Raw genomic sequence first — 20,631 nt, forward strand, 5'->3', positions numbered from 1 at the left:
CCTCAAATACATTATAATGTACATGTTTAGTGAGAAATAATACAATCGTGGACTTGCATAGCTCATCAAGTTCAAGCCAATCGTCATTGTCCATAGTTTCAGGCTGCTCCCTGCTCAACCGAAGTGGCTTAATCTGAGATTTCTGCACCAAGACCTGCCAAATTTGACTCTTCTAATAAGAGTAGTTGGTACCATCCAACTTTGTGATGTTAAATATGGCATTATCAGTCGAAGAGGACGCCATAATGCAGGCTGGAAATGCACAGACAATGTAAAACTGCTGGTTGTTTTACTGCAGGAAATGCCCAAAATCCACTGAAATGAGCTCCAAATGGCGAGAAAAGTGTGCCAAAAGATGCTTCCCACTTAGTACTAGGTGCGGTACACCAAATCAGGATATTTCAGCATTAAAAATACTGCTCAGTCCACCAATAAATGCTTGTTGTAATAAATTTCAGAATTGCAATAATGAGAGCAAATTGTCCCAAAAACTGGATCTAATGTCAACTAAACAATGCTAGGTTCAAAGCCGGCATAAAGAGGACAAAGCAAAGCTAAATGACAGTGAAAATACATGAGCATAACACCGAGAGATGTCAAATAGCATCTGCCAGTAAGAGGCACACCCCTAGACAATCCAGGCAAAATGTACCTGCAACTGCCAAAACCTGACACAAATAGGTGTCTGCTCAAAGGAAAGTGGATCCAAAACCGAAACTCAGCTCATAAGCATCCTGTGAACCAAGACATATACTCAATGCAACATCCAATTGTCGGAGTATAATCCCAAAGTCTCAATACATCTGTAACTGCTCAATGACATAGACTGCTCCAATACATGTAACTGCTCCAATAGCATGTAATCCCTGCTCAAGGTCAAGTAAGCATGCAAGATGCTCCCACTGGCACAAAAGGCGTACAAACGAGCTCAAGGACTCAAGCAACCCAAGACAAAGTACCAGTGACAAGTGACCAAGTCAATGCGTCATACGCATCCCAAGAGCATGACATACATGAAGCAACTGATGGAAGCAACCAAGTAAATGATCAAACTGAGTCGGAAATGCTCAAATACATCCAAGGCAAAGCTCCCAATGTCGGAAAAGCATAGACGAACCAAGCGGCATATATCACGAACCAAAGCATGTAATGTATGAAGCCTAACTGTCAAGCATAGACATGAGACATAAGCGGTCCAAGAGCATGCCAAGTCGGTCCAAATGCCAGTGAATACCAATCAAGACGGAGCTTATGCATCGGTCAAATACATTCTATAGATTCAAACATGAGCTCAAAGTCGTCCCCAAATGTCAAATACATGATGGCAAACCCCAAAGCATACATCCAGTACCAATAGGTAAGTGACAAAGCATCCAAAGTACCTTCAGCCCACTGTTATTACAGCCAAGTTTGATTGTCAAAACTGAGAAATTTCAGCCAATATTTCAGGCCAAAATCATGGCATAATCATGTGCATACGTTCCCAAGGGACTAGGCATCATGTAGGCCGCATACGGGCATCAAACAAGGTAACCTAAGTAGAGTATAAGCATCAAATGCCAATGCCAAGTGTGGCTGCCCTGCCCTGTTTCCAGCACTGTATAACAGTAAATGACAGTCCCAAATCAGCCAATATTTCAGGCCAAAATCATGGCATAATCATGTGCATACGTTCCCAAGGGACTAGGCATCATGTAGGCTGCATACGGGCATCAAACAAGGTAACCTGAGTAGAGTATAAGCATCAAATGCCAATGCCAAGTGTGGCTGCCCTGTTTCCAGCACTGTATAACAGTAAATGACAGTCCCAAATCAGCCAATATTTCAGGCCAAAATCATGGCATTATGTTTTGGTTACAGATGCAGGAGAGCCTTTCACTTATGATAAGGCTATGCACAGGGGTGACAGTCACTCCTGGGAGAGGGCTATGCAGCCTGAGATTAACTCCTTGCATAAAAATGAGACTTGGGATTTGGTTGCCTTGCCTAAGAGCAAGAAGACTTTGCCATACAAGTGGGTGTACAAGCTGAAAAGTACCCTTGGACACCCTAAGCCGGCATACAAGGCTAGATTGGTAGGAAAGGGTTTTAAGCAGGAGCATGGTGTAGACTTTGATGAGGTCTTTTCTCCTGTGGTTAAGATGACCACCCTGCACTTGATCTTGGCTTTGGTTGCTCAGCTTGACTTAGATCTATATCAAATGGATGTCAAGACGGCTTTCTTACATGGGGACTTGCATGATGAGATCTATATGGAGCAGCCTAAGGGCTTTGCAGAACCTGGCAGGGAGCACCTAGTGTGCAAGTTGAAGAAAAGTCTTTATGACTTGAAGCAGGCACCTAGGGAATGGTATCATAAGTTTGATGCCTTTATGCAATCACAGGGCTACAGCAGGAGTGCTATGGATCCGTGTCTTTACACGAAGAAAGCCCGTGATGGTTCATTGCTTATTTTGGTACTCTATGTGGATGATATGCTGATAGCAGGGAAAGCTCATAATGAGCTAGATGCTCTTAAATCTCAGCTAAAGAAGAGCTTTGAGATGAAGGATTTGGGACAGTCCTCTCACATACTTGGTATGCGCATTAGACACGACAGGCATCAGGGACTCCTCTACTTGTCACAGAGGGAGTATATTCATAAAGTCCTTGAGCGCTTCCGCATGCAGGACGTAAAGCCCATTGGCTGTCCATTGCCTTCTTATGTGAAGGTATCACAGGCCGATTGTCCGCAGACAGATGAGCAGAGGGCCGAGATGGCCTAGATCCCTTATGCTTCAGTCGTGGGTAGTTTGATGTATGCCATGATAGCCACTCGTCTAGATATTGCCTTTGCAGTTGGTGTCGTGGCACGCTATATGGCTACACCTGGCAGGAAACATTGGGATGCCGTGAAGGGTATCATGAGGTACCTGAAGGGCACAACAGATATGTGTATTTGCTATGGTAGCCAGGATACAGGGGTCGTGGGATACACTGACTCCGATTATGCAGGACATGCAGATAGTAGGAAGTCCACTTCTAGCTATGTATTCACCTATGTTGGAGGTGCTGTCTCTTGGATGTCCAGGGTTCAGAAGTGTACGGCTTTGTCTACTACTAAGGCCGAGTATGTTGCAGCCACTGAGGCTTGCAAGGAGGCCATATGGCTAGGCCGTCTAGTTGCTGACCTTGGGATTGATGCTATACCTACACTGCATTCGGATTCTATGAGTGCCATTCAGTTGGCTAAGAATCCGGTCTTCCATGCGAAGACGAAACACATTGAGGTGAGGTATCACTTCATACGTGGTGTCGTGTTGGACAAGTCTGTTGACCTGTCAAGATCTCCACTGACGAGAATCTTGCAGATCTGCTCACGAAAAGCCTCACTACTGAGCGCTTTGCCTTCCTCAGGAGATTGATGGGCATTGGATGAGATGTTGCCTTTCCTCATCCCTTGTACCTATGTACAGTTGTACTGTCTTTTTCTTTTCTTTTCTCTATCACCGGGGCAGATTCGCCTTTAAGTGGGAGGTTGTCGGGGTAAAGGCACCTCCGCCGTGCTGCCCCGTGTATTACTACACTGACAGTACCTACCACTGCACACTGCAGGTGGCGGGCGCCCGTCACGTCACTTTATTCTTTACATTCATTTTAGTGACTAGTAAATAAAGGAAGGCCCGGTCACACATTGTGACTGTTGGAGTTCCCATTTCTTGTCTCTCTCTTTCTTGCTCTTGCTCTCCCGCCATAGCTCGCGTGCAAGCTTCGATCCTTCTCACCTTTCACTTTATCCATGGACTTCATTGTCAAACTACCTTCTTCTAGAGGATATGATTCCATCTTCATAATGGTTGGTCGATTCATAAAAATGGCACACTTTATCCCAACAATTAAGAGTGTCAATGAAGAAGGGATAACAAGGCTCTTCCTCGAGTAGGTATATCAGCACCACATGCTACTTGATGATATTGTTTGTGATCATAGTCCCCAGTTTATATCAAGGATTTGGACAAGCCTCTTTCAACATTTAGGAGTACAAGTGAATCTTTCTTTATCCAATCATCCACCATAGAGTGATGGACAAAGAGTGAATCAATTCTTAAAACAATACCTTAGATGCACAATCAACTATCATCAAAACAATTGGGTGGATCGATTACCCCTTGTTGAGTTTTCATATAATAATTCCTCCCATGTCTCCACTCAGTTCACATTGTTCCTTGCTAACTATGATCACCACCCAAGGATAGACAATCATGTAAGATCACACCTCTTTGATATTCATAAAGAACACAGATCAAACAAGCTTAAGAGGAATATAAGAGGAATGCAGATAAGCTTCACATGGAACATCCATAATACAAAATTGGAGATCAAGTTTAGCTTCTTCCACATGATCTACATTCTTCTCACCCCTCCCAAAAACTAGATTATCAATGACTTAGGCCCTTCAAGATTCTTCACCAAGTAAATCCAGTCACATATCGTCTCCAACTTCCCTAGTCCATGAAAATCCATCCTATATTCCATGTTTCAATCTTGGAGCCATGTCATATATCTAGTATCCTTGGAAAAATACCAAATCCATCACGTCCAATCATAATTGAAGATCCCCAAGAATATGAAATAGACAAAATATTGGACTTGAGAATTTCAAGATGTAGATTATAGTATCTTGTCCATTGGAAGGGCTATGATGCAAGTGAATGAACATCGGAACTAGCTTCACATCTTCAAAGAGCTTGTGTTAAGGTTCACAAAGTTTATCTTCAACACCCAACTAAGCCAAGCCCTATTCAAGAGCATTGTCCCTCATGGAGCTTGGTGCTAGAAGGGGTGTAATATAATGAATGCTCAAGCAAGAACAACCCTTGGTTCATATGCAAGCTAGTACAATGCTTGGTTCATGAAGTATCTAGAAGATTCTAGAAAATTTCAAAACATTCTAGAATATTCTAGAAGATGTTTGTATCATCGCTTATATCATTGTTGATGTTAGCATACATATCATGCCATGTGTCAACATGCATGTCATGCCATGTGGCATCCTCTTATAAATAATGACATATGTTCCCCTTGACCTCCTTGGGCTATAGTATAAATAGGGATCATGGGCTACAAGCTCTTCAATCTTGCCAACACTAGTTCTCAGACTCCTACGAGATAAGTTCTCTTCCAATTCTTGCCTTATTCTAGTCTTTTCTTATAATCAAACCACACCCTTGTGAGCATTCTCTTATAATCAAGTTCTCTTGTAATCGAGTTATCTTGCCATTAATTTTTAGTTCAATTTCTCTTTCAAGTTCTTCTCTTGTAAGTTGTGTGAGCAATCTCCTTGCTCTTGAAGAGCACTTGCCTCACAAGAGCCTCACAACCAGTTTTGGTAAGAGTAAAAGGCCTATAGCCCATGGCCCCTTTTTATAGTATAGCCTAGGGAGGTTAGTAGGAACACATGTTATTACAAGAGGATGCCACATGGCATGACATGCATGCTAACACATGGCATGCTAGCATCAGCGATGACAGAAGTGATGTTGAAGACATCTTCTAGACTGTTCTAGAATGTTTTGGAATCCAAGTTGAAACTTCATGGAACCAAGGGTTGGACCAGCTTGCATATGAACCAAGGGTTGTCCTTGCTTAAGAATATGGTACACTAGTCAATTTAAAAACCTTGGGAAAATAAGGAAATATTTATGCATGAACCCTTAGGGGGGGAGGCTCACTTGTCTTGCAATTAAAAAGGCTTCATCCTAGTGATCTTCCTGTTTGCTTCATCCTAGTGATCTTCCTGTTTTGTCCTCTTCCAAGGCTTAAAAGTAGATATTCTAATAGGAACAAAAGGACAGTATTAAAGGATAGTTCATTCTTTTTTCAAGTTCGTTCTGATAAATCACTACTCCTTCTAATGGATAGGTAGAAACACCTTTATCTTGATAAACTTGGAGGTATTTTTATGAAAAATCAAGGTAAATTTGAGACAACACAAAAATGCATATGATTCTTGCAATTTTTAAAATCTTTAACCTCAAAATTTAAAGGCAATCTTCCAAAATCTAAAGGTGTGATTGCACTATACCTAGGTTTTTTCAAGTATTAGCTATCTCTATTTGCGATTAACCTCTTAATGAGCACTATGGGATCTGATTTGGGTGAGGTGCCATCAAACCTTCAAATGTGGCAATTTATCTGTTAAAGCCAAATACAAAAGAAAAGCATTGTTAATTAGCTGAAGGACTTAGCCATAATGCTCAGAATGGATTGTGAAGCCAACTCTAAACATGTCAAATGATGTGTGCATGTGTGTGTGTGTGTGTTTCTTTGTTTTGGGAGGGGTGTATGCATGTGTGTGTGCATGTGCATATGCATGCATATGTGTATACATATGTACATGTGTGGATGCACCACGTGCGTGTTTCCTAGATTAAGAAATTATTGCAAGTATCCTAGGATTTGAAGAGCCTCAACTTTTGACTATAGGCTAGTATACATGGTCTTATAATGGTCAATTCACTCATGAACAAAATGTTTAGAGAGAATTTGGTTGAAAATTTTGCAAACAAGAATTACTTTTTAGCAAGTTGCTATTTTTAAATGTTTTAAATCAATTGAGCTAATTCTTAGGGTCAAAATCTCATGAAATAGCTTATATATAAATACATTAAAATCTTTTCAAAAAGCTACTCTAAAATTCTTAAACTTATACTAGCATTCCTTGTGTACTTCACATATGTGGAACGCTAGGCCACTTATTGGAGCAAGTGAAGTTGCTGTGACATGGAATTGTGAAGAAGGGAACATGTAGCTTCATTTTTCTCAATTCTTCTCCACATAATGTATTTTCCTTTCCTCATATTTTCAAGTTAAGAACACTAGGTTGCTTCATGACATCTTATTGCTTGAAGCTACCACAAAAGGTAGGATTGTGAAAAGAACACAGTCGCCATTATCTTATAATAGTTGTTGGCCATGTAAATCGTTGCCTTTTTACCTTTTCTCTCTCTCTCTCTCTCTCTCTCTCTCTCTCTCTCTCTCTCTCTCTCTCTCTCTTCGTAAAGGTAATTGTATTAATTACGAAAAAAATATACAAGATTACTGGATTACAAGATACATGACGACAATCCAAGCCATCATGTGAAGAGGTTCTAAGTACTACAAGTTACAATGTCATGGCAAGGATGCGGAGGAAATCGCCATATGCCAGGGACGGAGGTCCTCCGTAGAGAGCAAATCAGAACGATGGAGAAGAGCTAACTGCCAATACAAGAGGCCCTTAAGCCTCACAATATGCTGCTGAACATTATAGGCGGAGTCCAACAGAAAAGCATTCCGAATGGTCCAGTTACGCCAACAGCCCCAGTATCGAAGAAAGTGATACATGAGCTTCATATGGGGCTGTGCGGGAGTAGGGTATTTGGGCTAGCCAAAAACCCAATGAAAGGGACGCAGGGTGATACCAACCACCCCTCGCCAAACAGTCGACAAAAATAACCAAACTTTCTTAGCGACGGGGCAAGAAATAAATCGGTGGCGGGCGGATTCCATAGTAGTGGTGCAAAAGAAACAGGTGCCATTGGAGATTCGTCGCTTGGAAAGAGCCGAAGCAAGCGGAAGACCCCCAATCATCACTCACCAAAGAAAGACTTTATATTTAAAGGGTGTCTTGTTCAACCAGCCCTCCATCACAGTTGCCCTCCACCATGACCGGGATTTACGCAATCCCCATAAAGCATTCGCTTTAGGAACTAGCCATTGATGATCTTTAATCAGAAGATGATACACTTGGTTAGCAGAAGCTTTGCTCAAATTCAGCCGGCCTTGTAGGTCCCAATCCTGCCAGGGACGATCCGAAGCAAGGGCAGGAAAGGGTTGTCTGCTCTGGAGCGCCGTCAAAAGTTGTTCCCATAAAGGCCTATATCCACGAGGGATCCTGAAAAGCCTCCTAGCTGTACGAAACGATATAAGCACATTGCGACTGGCAAGGGTGGCATCCGCAACCGAAGACAAGCCCAAACGTGCCATCATGTTGAATTGTGGTCTAAGCTCATGTTTACCTTCCCACGAAAGTAAACGCGAGACTGCCAGTAATTCCAATTGAAAAGAGTTAGTAGCCAAGCGATCCTCCATTGGATGCCACTGAGCCTTTTGAAGGACATGTTTCCAGGAACATACCAAATGAGTAAGCAGCGATGAAGAAGAAGTGGAGAACCGCGAATCAGTATTAAGAACATGCCACCAAGAACTCCAGATTTGGGTATTGCCATGCAGAAGCCCATGGGCCTCAAGGAAATAACGGGCTATATCGACCCATGGATGATGATCCGAACACATGGCGCGGAAAAGAGACCAACGGAGTGCCTGCATGTGAGTTTGGGCATCTAAAATAGCTCCGCCACCCATGCGTTTGGGGGTGCACGCATGCGACCACGAGATCCAGGAAATACCTGCATGCAATGAGTCCTTCCATAGCATGAAGCGAATAGGCTGAGTAAGAGCATTCAGAGTCGTAGTAGTCCAGGGCAACAATGGCAAGAAATAGGTGAGCATTGGCAACATAATTATCTGGGCTACTTTGAGGCGAACATGGAAGGGCCAGGCCTGAGACTTCCAATACATAAACCTAGCCACCATTTTCTGAGAGATCCACTGCAGAAGCTGCTTTGGGGGAACATCAACACCCAAAGGGTATCCAAGATGTCTGACAATGGAGCCACGAGGAACAACCAGACCCTGCCAGTCCAAGGACTGCAAATTCGACTCCGTGCAGCTTAGAATGGCTGATTTGAGCTCATTGATACGAAGGCCTGACGCCTGACCAAAGAGACCCCAAATATCCAATGCTTTTCAAAGGTTATCCTTGTCCGCACGCAAAATCATAAAGGTGTCATCTGCCAGAGATTGGCTAATGAAGTGCTGTCCTGTAGGAAGCGACAGTCCAGCCAACTGAGAGGAGGCGGCCATATGAGATAACATGGAAAGAGCTAGATGTGTCGCCAGGGCAAAGAATAGAGGGCTCAAAGGGCACCCCTGTCTGACGGAACGGGCAAGGACAAATGGCTCAGTAACACCTCCGTTCAGCATGACTCGCGAATACGCCGCAGCACTAATGGTGTAGATTAGACGAGACATCCGAGCACCAAAGCCCATAGCAGACATAAGTTCAACAACGAAAGACCAGTCCAGATAGTCAAAAGCCTTTTCCAGGTCCAGTTGAACCAGTACTACCTCCTGATTAGAATGCCTGGCATAATCAATGGCCAATTGGGCATTCAAAACATTGTGCAGAATATTTCGGCCCTTAATGAAACCATACTGGAGAGGGTGCACAAGGGCAGGGAGATGCTTATGGAGCTGATTTGCCATTACTTTGGAAAAGATTTTGTACATTGAACCCATCAAAGAAATTGGGCGCCACTGTGTCAACTTAGATGGCGAAGGAACTTTTGGAAGTAGTTTAATAAGTCCTTGTTTCCATGAGGGAGGCATAATCCCCGTTTCCCACACCTGCTGGAATAAAGGCTGCAATGGTTTGGCCAGTTGAGTAGCGAAAGCTTCAAAGAACTCATTGGTGAGACCATCCCAACCCGGACTTTTATCTTTGGGCAAGTGTAACAAGACATCCATAACCTCTGTCTCACCAATATCTGACTCCATAGTAGCTTGGATGTCCTGCGGAAGCTGATTGCGGACCAGGTCATAAAAAACCGAACGGGCCTGAGTAATTTGGGCTGAAGGTGGAGAAGCGGAACCGAGAAGGTCACGGAAATAATTCCTGCACATATGCACAATAGACTGTGGATCCAGGATAAGGTGGCCTTCTGCATCCTCGAGTCTGGTCATATTCTCGTGAGCAGGAGAGGCATGGAGAGCTCGAAAGAACTTATGGGTCTGACATGCACTATCTTGCAAAGTCTCTGTCAGATGTTGCAATTTGGCCTGCTGATACGATTTTAACTGGAATTCTTTAATAAGATCGGCCACCCGCATGGCCAGTGCAAGCAGAAATGCATCATCCGGAGTGTCCACCAGCAGAGAGCGAACCAAAACCAGCAGGTCCTCCGCTGCTTGCCGACGGCGCCGACAAAGAGAGGCATGATAGATCCCATACTGTCGAGCAACCCGCTGCACATTAGAGAGCAATCTGTCAAATGACGCAGTGCCCTGAGAGGAAAAGTCCAAGAAGAATCTATCAAGCAATTGCTGCATATAGCCCTGAAAATTTGCATGCTTCAAGTAGAACGAGTTGAAACGCAAAGGGAGTCTCTCCAGAAATTGCTTGAAAGGTGCAATGGGTTGTGCAAGCAACTCGAACTGCAGAGGGAAATGATCCGACAAGGCATATTGCTGCAACACTTTTATTTCGAGTATCTCAGGAAGAAAATCATCATTCTGCATGATATATATACGGTCCAACCGCGACCATGTTGTTGCATACTGGGCCGAATGGAAAGTAAACCCGGTAGAAGACGGGTGTAGCCAGGACCAGAGATCTTGCTTAAGAACAGCAAGAGCCAACTCATGCCACATACGACTTTCCGGCGCATCCATGACCGAGTGCTCCGATGTGGACTGGGAAGAATCAACACACATATTGAAATCCCCCATGAAGAAGCCCCGTCTGCCAAGTGACAAGGAAGTCTGCAAAGTCTGCCAAAGCTCTCGGCGAGATAAGGAATCATTCGGAGCATAGAGGCCAAGTAACCATAAGATTTCCCCTTCGAATAAAATTTCAACCACCAAAAAGCGGCCATGAACATCATTTTTAATAAGAACAGGCTAATATTTGGCATGTACAATCATGAGCACACCCGAATAATGCATGGCCTGTGTTCCTGCATAGAACAAACGAAAGCCATGGCAATCCACAACTTTTCCGGCATCACCGTGACTCTTGTGCTCAACAGCGCACAGGACATCCCACTGATTCTCATACAAGGCAGTCCACATGGCATGTTGCTTGTGTCGAGAACAAATTCCTCGCACATTCCACGTGGCTATTTTCATGTGTATGCAAAATAAAATCAGGTACGAGGCACAGCTTGCCTCGATTTGACTTTGTCGGCGAGAATGTCCAGGACTCCCTCATCCAAGAAATCCGCCAACACCACAAAATAGTTCTGAGGACCAGATTTGGAAATAGACGGCATATCTGCTTGTTTGGGGTTGGAACGTGGATACCGACGGTCCCATGGGGTAATGACGTTGCCTCTTGTATCAAAAGCCAGCTTTGCAGGTGGACCCTTTAGACGATCCGAATACATTTTCCTGGTGGGCTGAGGACGGGGGGCTGAGGAAACCATAGCAGGAGCAGAGCGCTCGGAAGACAACATTTCCTTCCTGCGCATATATGTACACATGGAATCTTGTGAGGTAGTAGGCACAGTACTCTCAATGCCGGCAACAATCCTGTTGCCTTTTTTTGCACGTACTTCAATCCAATCAGTGGCGCGGGAATCCAGACCCGAAACCTGTTGTTTACCTTTAGCCAGAACTTGGGGCGGATGGATAGTATCCAGCGATAGAGCATCACATACCATATCTTCCATGGGCGGAGCAACATGGCCCGCATCTGAAATGTGTTGCTACTCTGGGCATTCTGCCATAAAATGCCCCAACTGTCCACAGGAAAAGCAATGGCCTGCAAAATTGCCCCATTTCAAACGAAAGTGTAACGGATGCATGCCAGAGCAATTGAGGCGTAACCAAGCAGGCCTTTTCCTTGCAGTATCCCATAACATGCACAAGCGGTTGCAATTCACAGCCCTGAGACTGGGAGGGACCAGAACCGTGCCCACAACGGCCATAGCATCCTTCAATAGCGGCCAATAAACAGCCGGACAATTTTCCACTTCTACCCACACAGGGCATTCACGTTGCAGCAAGCGCCGAAAATCTGCCATCGAGCGCCATGGAACCACATGAACCAACCGACGATCAAAAAACAAAGGCAATTTAGACAGGAGAGCAGCACGGTGCGTCTCAGTTTTCAAGAGGACCTCAAAAAAACCCCGGGACCCAACAAAAATCTCTTCAACACATTCTCCTTGTAGCAGACTCTGCAGCCATTGGCGAATACGGAAAAGCAGCGGGATTCGACCAGTGAAGAAGAGTATCACGGTGCGTTCATAAAACACCGAAAAAGATCGTAGGGCAGTTTTTGGGTCAACGGTAGCTTCCAGAACATCGTCAGGTGCAGAGTCAGAAAAGGCTTCCTGGTTATGTTGAACATATTCGCCAAGCAGAGTGTTGGCAAATTCCAGCAAATGTTCCCAGTCCACATCCTGAGAGTCCACAGAATCCGAAGCAACCTGCGCATAGGAACGATCCTGAATAACACCTATCTCTGCCGAGGTATGCTTGGTACGTTTACCCGCAGGCTGGATGTCAGGACCTGGGGGCATCTCTTCAGTGCACGGAACCATATCCTCCGGTTCCTCAACATCAGAATCCGGGCCAAGTGTTGCCACCGTTTGGTCTATGAAATCCAGATCCAATCCAGCCATCTTGGATGACGAGCTGATCTCGAAGGAGGACTGACGCACAGGCGAGGGGGGCGACTGACAGGCGAGGGCGGACCTCAGGCGTGGGCAGAAATCAGGCGTGGGCAGAAGGCCGGACGCACAAGGCGGACGGGCGTGAACCAGGCGCAGAGCCCGCAGTGCACGCGGGCGACAGCAGGGCTGGAGGCGCAACTGACGGGCTGCCAGATACAGGCGAGGAGCCTGTGGGTGACGACACGAGGGCGGTGACAGGCGACGGCAGGGAGACAGGGCGGCTGCAGACGGGGTGGCACGTCTCTCTCTCGCTCTCTCTCTCTCGCTCGCCGTGCAGATCAGCAAGCACTCAGGTCGAGACGTTGCCTTGCTGACGACTGTGGGGCTTAGGGTTGACCGTCGCCGGGCGGCTCTGCAGAAGGGAAGAGAACAAGCAGGCGTACCTGCGGACAGCAGCGGAGGCGAAAGCAGACGGGCGTCGGCCGGCGTGGCAGCGGGAGTGGTCAGAAAAACGGCGCAAGGGAACCCGTGAAGGACCAGGACGGCGCTGCGGAGCCACTCGCGTGAAACGAACACGGACGATACAGGCGAGCGACGACAGGGACTCCACAGGCGGGCGACGGCAGGGACGATACAGGTGGGTGACGGCCTATGCCGGCTGTACGCGGGGGGAACCAGGCCACGGACGACAACGAGACGGCAGGTCGCGAGCAGGCACCATCCCTCTCTTTTCCCCCAAATTATGTCTCTCTCTCCTCCCCTCTCTCTCTCTCTCTCTCTCTCTCTCTCTCTCTCTCTCTCTCCAGAAACCTTCACACACACACACACACAGATTTACTTATGCAAGGCAGCATATGCCTCTGCCTTCTCAAACAGCTGCCTCTCTCTCTCTCTCTCTCTCTCTCTCTCTCTCTCTCTCTCTCTCTCTCTCTCTCTCTCTCTTCCTCTCTCTCTCTCTCTTCCTCTCTCTCTCTCTCTCTCTCTCTCTCTCTCTCTCTCTCTCTCTCTCTCTCTCTCTCTCTCTCTCTCTCTCTCATATCTTGCCTTATGCTTATTATTTTCATGAGAATTAAAGAACCTGACTCACAAAACACAAAAATAAAGCAAAGAATTAATATTAATTTTTTTTTGGATATTGACAATAATATATAGATGAAAATGTGTCCAAGTGATGAAAGAGACCTCTAATGTCAATGAAAAATAAGATTTTCTCTAATTTAGTTAATCAAAGTGAAGCTTTGTTCTCTCTTGAAAAATGATTTGAAACATTTACTCTATGCTTAACATGGGCGATGAAGCTAGAATATGCTTTTACATTAGTATAGCACAACTTATGTGCTAGTCTCTTCCCTCCTTCTTACACTTATAATACAAGAAAGCCAAAATATAGAATAATTACCATTATATTATAATTAACAAATATAGTATAAAAGTAATAAATATCATTACACTGCATGCACATGATAAAATAAAAAACCTAGCCTAACATTCTTTGACCACTCGCTAGGAGCTATGTGCCCTTGATGGATGGTGACCAAGCAACCCAAGTCCTTGCTTTTTTATTTCTACAAACCCATGGGTATCTTATCCATGTGAGATAATTTATACTTGTGGTTTTGGAGGGGCAACCAAGTTGCTAAATTGGTGGCTAAGGAACTAGAAGCAAAAGAGATGGTGAACAAGTGCATGTTGCAAAAGAATATTTGAAACTTTGAGGGAAATGTGAATTATGACAATTGCACAAAGTTTCTTACGTCCTATGATCTTGACAAGCATGTTAAGAGTGATCACAGTGGAGGATATGAGTGGTCGATATCAAGTGAAATCCTACTACAATCAGATGTGGTCCATAGATCTCTAAACCTACTAGGAATGAAAGAAAGGAGGCCAACAAGCCAAGTAGATGTCTTTACAAGACTAGGTCTGAATAAGCAGAGGGTTTTATCAAAGCTGTTGCATATCCTTTTTTCTAGTATGAAGTATAACGCTATGATGCCTAAATCTATGTGGGAATGCTAGAAGCCTTACCAATAGAAAATGGGGACAAGAAGGATTTCAATGCTCATGTCAAGGATATATCCACATATCGAAAAAATTCCTAAGCTCAAGACACCATGACTTGAAGAAATTGGACCCACACTAGCACTATATAAAAGTGTAGATTTGCGGGCATTCTAATGGCAATAATATAACAAGCCATCAAAGATTCGCAAGTAAGGAGAAGGCCAACATCATCAAAGGCTCCTAGTGTATCAATTCAAGAGATGCCATTAACATTGGAAGAAATGGCAATATGAAATTGAGAGAGACCTAGGAGGTGAAGAGGTGACACGACTTCAAAAGGAATTAAATGAAGCAATAAAAAGATTAGCAGAAATGCAAAGGAGGTGAAGAGCAAGTAGGGAGGCATCAATCTAGGCTTCTAGGAAAAGTTCTACTCAAGAAGAAGTAACTCAACCAACATGTACAACAAAGGCTCCATACACACAAACAAGGGGATTGACCAGCCAAGAGAAGAAAGAAAAGAATCAAAGACACTCTAGGAGCAAAATATGAAACTGCACAACAAGTAACATTATCAAAATGGCCTTGGGCAAGGACCTCTGATAAGGGTAGAAGGAAGAATATCATCATCAAGATAGGAACAAGACAGGGGAAAACACAACCCAAGAAGAGGAAGATATTGAAAGAGCTAAGGAGGAATCTTGAAAAGAGGAAGAGAAGTAAAAGCTTAGATAAAAGGAGAATGAGGAAAAACTTAGGGAAAAAAAGGTAGATCTAGCCCTGGCCATCATAAGATATTAGTAGAGCAGCAATCGCCAGTTGAGGAATCGGCATTCATGGGTCTCAAACTTGAAATCATGCCAAAAGTAGGTACAAGTGCAGCATGAGCCTCTAAACATTTCCTAGTAAACTAGCAAGGGCAAAGCTCTATTAGAAGCTTATCTAATGCGAACCATAGCCACCATGCTCTCCATCCCATGGTCACAATGGAAAATAGTCTTAGAAGAAGATTGGAATTGTAGCCTCTCGTCACTATCACTTTATTGTTTATTCTTTAAATGATAATAAAATAAGGGAAGGTAGATCACACACTGTGACTACTGAATTTTTCACACACAGGTCTCTTTCTTCTTTGCTTGAATCTCCATAGCTCTTACTTTTCTCTTTCTTCCACTCATGCTTTCACTCCTACTTCACCTTTCAATTGGTATCAAAGCGGGAATTTGAGGAGCTTCTTCAGCATTGCATTCAACTTGGGAATAAGAGCTTGCTTGAAGCTTTCATAGTAGCCACACACTGAGGTATGCATCAGTCCTATTAAAGTTCTGCTTACTCCAACTTAATCTAAACTTGTTTGAGCCCTTTGGGGTGAGTGTCTGGGCATTGGCAAGGGCTCTATTATGCCACATTCTTACTAGTTGCCCCTAGCCTTGCAAGAATAACCCACACTATTTTTACATGCATTTCTAGCCCCTATCTTGTTTGCTCTAACTCACCTATAGCTCTTTGCTCCATGTTTAGGCAAGTTATTAGCCATCATTTGGGTACTGTTCTAGCATTGGAGGCTTGGTATTGCACACCATTTCAAGTGTATATGCTTAGTCATTGATTATGCAAATAGAAAAGGTATGTTGTTGTAATGCATTGTGGGTAGCATGTATTCTAATGCAATTGGAAAAAAAACAAAGCATCCCGATAAGTTAACAAGGGATCAAATTTTGTTATTTTACCAGCTTGTGACTATTTTCCTTATAATTAAGTGCCTCAATATCACATGTTAGAAGGCCATTTTTTTAATAACGTGAATTTTGCGGAAGCATTGATAGCTACGTTTAATGTGATTGCTTGGTGAGATATTTTATTTGGTGAATGGAGAGTCTCTATGCTTGCATTCTATCACAAATTTTTTGTGTTTCACATGGATGAAGAGCAACACAAATTTCTCTAAGTCTTACTTTAATGGATACCATATACCATTTTATGTCTTGAGTGAAAGCTTGAAGTTGATTGATGTCACTTCTATCATTTATAATGATGCATGTAAAAATATTACTAGACACAATAGGCACACTAATGAAAATTGGAGGGCTGCTTGACTGGAGAGGATTTATTTTTCTAATAAAGCCACTTGGGCATTTTCAAACATGAGATACCAAGTTTTTGGTACTTTTTCCTCTTAGAACCATGTCCCATTAATTATTTGTAGATTTCTTAATGTGGCCAAACCTCCAAAGGCCCTCCCCCCTTGAAGGTGAGTCTAAGCTTTCTTGGTCATGCTATGGTTATTTGAAGGAGTTAAAAGAGCTTAGCCTTAAAATATGGTGGTGAAAGGAGATCCTACAATTAATTAGCAATGTCTTATATAGCAAGTCGCTAAATACTATAAATAATGCGGGAGAAATCAAGCTATGTGGTGATGAAGCCTACTTGATTCTACTCAACAATTAGAGGCAATCTTCTTGCTATTTATCTTCTTTGTACACACGATGAGCTTATTCTTCTTTGTATCTTGAAGGTTTTGTTAGGAAATGTGGAGGGTCACATACTATGAGCTCTATCTCTCTAGTGCTTAGGAAACCTATTTGACATATTGGGTCCACCCACCATAAGTGATTGGTCATCAAAATCGAGGCCTCCCACTTGTCTGGATGGGTTTGTTCTAGTTATTTAATTAGGTGAAGCATGCTACCACACTATTAGAATTTATAAAAATGGCTTCCTTTTATTATCCCATTACATAGAATTCATTAGCACAACCTTTAGCACATGGCAAACACTTTGGAAAATAATGTTTCATATTGATTCATAGTAAGATATACAAAACCATCACTCTTCAAAGTGGTACAAAATCTACCTCTCTAGCAAAGAAAATAATTTTTCTGCCTAGGATGGGACCTTCCAATCTCACAAGGTTGGAGTATATGTAATCACACGTCTTCTATGAAAAGAACATGGAATTTACATGCTTAGAGTCCCTCTAAGATTTCTTAACCCTCCAGAGTTGTTCTCTATAATAGGAGCACTTATCACTCGACCCTTTATCATATCATATGCTTAAGTGATCCAAAAATAAAAACAACTACTTCGCGCAAGAGCATAGGATTCTCATCTGTAGGTGAGTCTTTAGGCATTTCTCAAGATGTAAGGCATGTTGGTATGGAGATGCCAATGACCTAAACCAACATAATCATTATTCCATGGTTATTGCAACCACAAATGCATAAGATAAAATAGTCCAACGTACCTCAAGTACAAAAATAACCATAACTTTAAAAACAATGTTTTTGAATACTTTTAAATATGTCATTCATAGAAACTACCCTTCTTGCCCTCATCTCACATTCCTAAAATTTAAAAATTGATTTTAGCATTAAGAGTGTTTTATGTAAAATGGAAAAAGATCTCATTCCCAGTGTATGGCCAATTCTATCATTCATTGTATTTTCTCTACAAGAATAGTCTAATAATGCTTCTATATTTTAACTTTTTGTAACTCTTTTTAGATTTTTCTAACACATTTTTGTCAATTGGCTTTGTTTTTGGGTCACTAGATTTGCTCTTTGTAACCCCTTTTTTGTCACTTGGCCTAGCTTTTGGGTCACTACGAAAATCTTTTTACTATTTATCATTCTCGATATATGAAGATGGCTTACAAGCAGATTGGATAAAGTTGAAGATGTCAAATTTTAGGATCATTCATTATTTTTGTAATGTAAAATTTAGTTCAAACTTTATTTGCTAAAATCTAACCAAGATAAATGATTGAGAGTTTTATGGTTAATAATAAGTTACAATGAGCTTAGGACCTTAATGTCAATGTTTTGGCTTTGTGTTCCCCTTGGATTATGAGTTATCTATAAAAATTTGAGACCTTAGCTTGGGCATGTAAACGTCTGCCTTATCAAGTGTTCAAGTTGAAAAATATTATACTCTTAATTAACATTTCTGCCCATGTTTTAGCTAAGATAGTAATATCTTTTTGTCACTTAGTAATATGTAATTATTTTGAATGTTTGTCATTTTTCATTCTAAATAGATGATGAGAGGTTGGCCATGGGGCTAGGAAGACTAGGTCAAATTGAAGATAGTCTTTGAAAATTTAGGATCATTTGTTGGCTTCTAGTAGAATTTAGTTCAAATTTTGTTCTCTAAAATCTTGTCAAGATAAATGATTGAGAGTTTTATATTTTTAAGTACTAAGCTTAGTGGGACGATATCCATATTTCAGCTTTTATGACCCCTTTGAATTGCCAAAAGTTTGTGAAAGTTGGAGACCTTAGCTTGGCTATGGAAACATCCATCATGGCATGTATTCAAGTTGAAGAATATAATTTGAGAATGTTAAGTTCACCCATTGAATCTTTAGTAAAGTATAGTTTAAAACTCTTTTTTTCAACCTTCTCAAGAGAAAGGGTCAATGATAATTTTATGACCTTGTTTACATTTCTTTTTTTCTTTTAAAAACATGAAAAAAAGTATTTGTACATATAATACATATATACGATTACCTTTTTTCAACTCCATAAGATGCCCTTTGATATATTAAAAGTAAGGTTGTGTTCTCCACCCTTGTATACCAATATACACAATAAGAGTTTAGGACTATTAATCTATTAAGATTTTTAATAAACTCATTTGATCATGTATACTATGACTACCACTTTGATGTGATGAAGAAGTTTGATGCAATAACTTACTTCAAATTGCATTGTAGCTTAAAATATTTTAGGGTATACTTTGATATCATTTTTTGTCATATTCCACTTTGATATCATAAAAATTACTCTAACACTATACTTGGAATCTTGTTAAGTCATGTGCTTAGAACTAGGTGTACTTTAATTTGATTCATGTCAAGCCTCCTTATAATAGGATACCGTGACTTACTTGCATTAAAAAATACAAAAGCATGGCATCTATGAAATTGTACTCTCTTTCACCATTGTATTAATCTTCTTAAGATTTCCTATATGTTCTGAAGCTAACCTCAATCTCATAATGTATATCATTAAGCCTATCCACAAGGCTATGCTCAACTTGAAGAGAGTTTGATTGTATTATTGAGCTTTGTCCGTGTCCTACCAAGTATTTCCTACTATAGTAGTATTAACAACCCATCATTTTAATCCAAGTATAGAGGCATAGGGCATGGTCTTTGCATTACAAGTCTTTAGTATAGAATCAATGACTCATGTCCATGAAGGAATAAATTCATGTCAATACTACATAAATATACTTTAGTCTCTAGGTACCCATACACATTATCAATGTATATACAAGCTTCGAGCTCAACAAAACATACATCAGAGATACATAAATGGCTCAACTATCTCATGTATTTGTGAGAGATCTTGAGCCTATGATCAAGCCTATAGCAACCTTTTTGATTTGGTATGATTATGAAGTGTCTTTGGGAGAGAGTTTGAGCATGTTCTCAAGCTCATATTAACCCTCTCCTTATGGGAAAGGAGCTTGTCAAGATGGTTTCCCCATGTCCCTTTGAGGACATGGAAAAATAGTTTCTCTTTTCTCATTGAGATAGCTATGAGACAGCACACTTGAGCATGTGCTCAAGCTTGTATTCAAACCTTGTCTATTTGACATGACTTTTGGATATGTCTTTGGGATGTAGCTTATGCACATTCTCAAGCTTGTAAAAACCCTCTCCTTATGGGGAAGGCACTTGTTAATAGGGTTTTCCCCTCTCCCTTTGAGGGCATGGAAGAAAGTCCCTCCTCTCTCATTGAGATGGCTATTACACAACACACTTCAAGCACCCTATCTATTTGATATAACTTTTTTTATATGAATTTGGGAAAGAGCTTCAACATGTGCTCAAGCTTGTATAAACTCTGTCTTTGTGGGGGAGGACCTCTGTCTCTAAGCACATCATGGTAGTTTCTCCTATGTCATTAAGATGTCTATGAGAGATAGCTTGAGCATGTGCTCAAGCTTGTATGAGTACTATCTTTCTTATGTGCAATTTTGACATGTCTTTGAGATAGAGCTTTAGCACATGCTCAAGGTTATATCAACTCTTTCTTTCTAGGGGAGGAGCTTCACAAGATAGGTTCCTAGTTTCTCGTATCCCTTTTAGACGTATTGAAGAGAGGGCTTGAGTGTGTGATCAAGCCTATAGCAACCTTCT

Source organism: Lygodium microphyllum, chromosome 12 (assembly GCF_053477565.2).
Source record: "Lygodium microphyllum isolate KBCC chromosome 12, Lygodium_microphyllum_v1.1.10, whole genome shotgun sequence".
Lineage (NCBI taxonomy): Eukaryota > Viridiplantae > Streptophyta > Polypodiopsida > Schizaeales > Lygodiaceae > Lygodium > Lygodium microphyllum.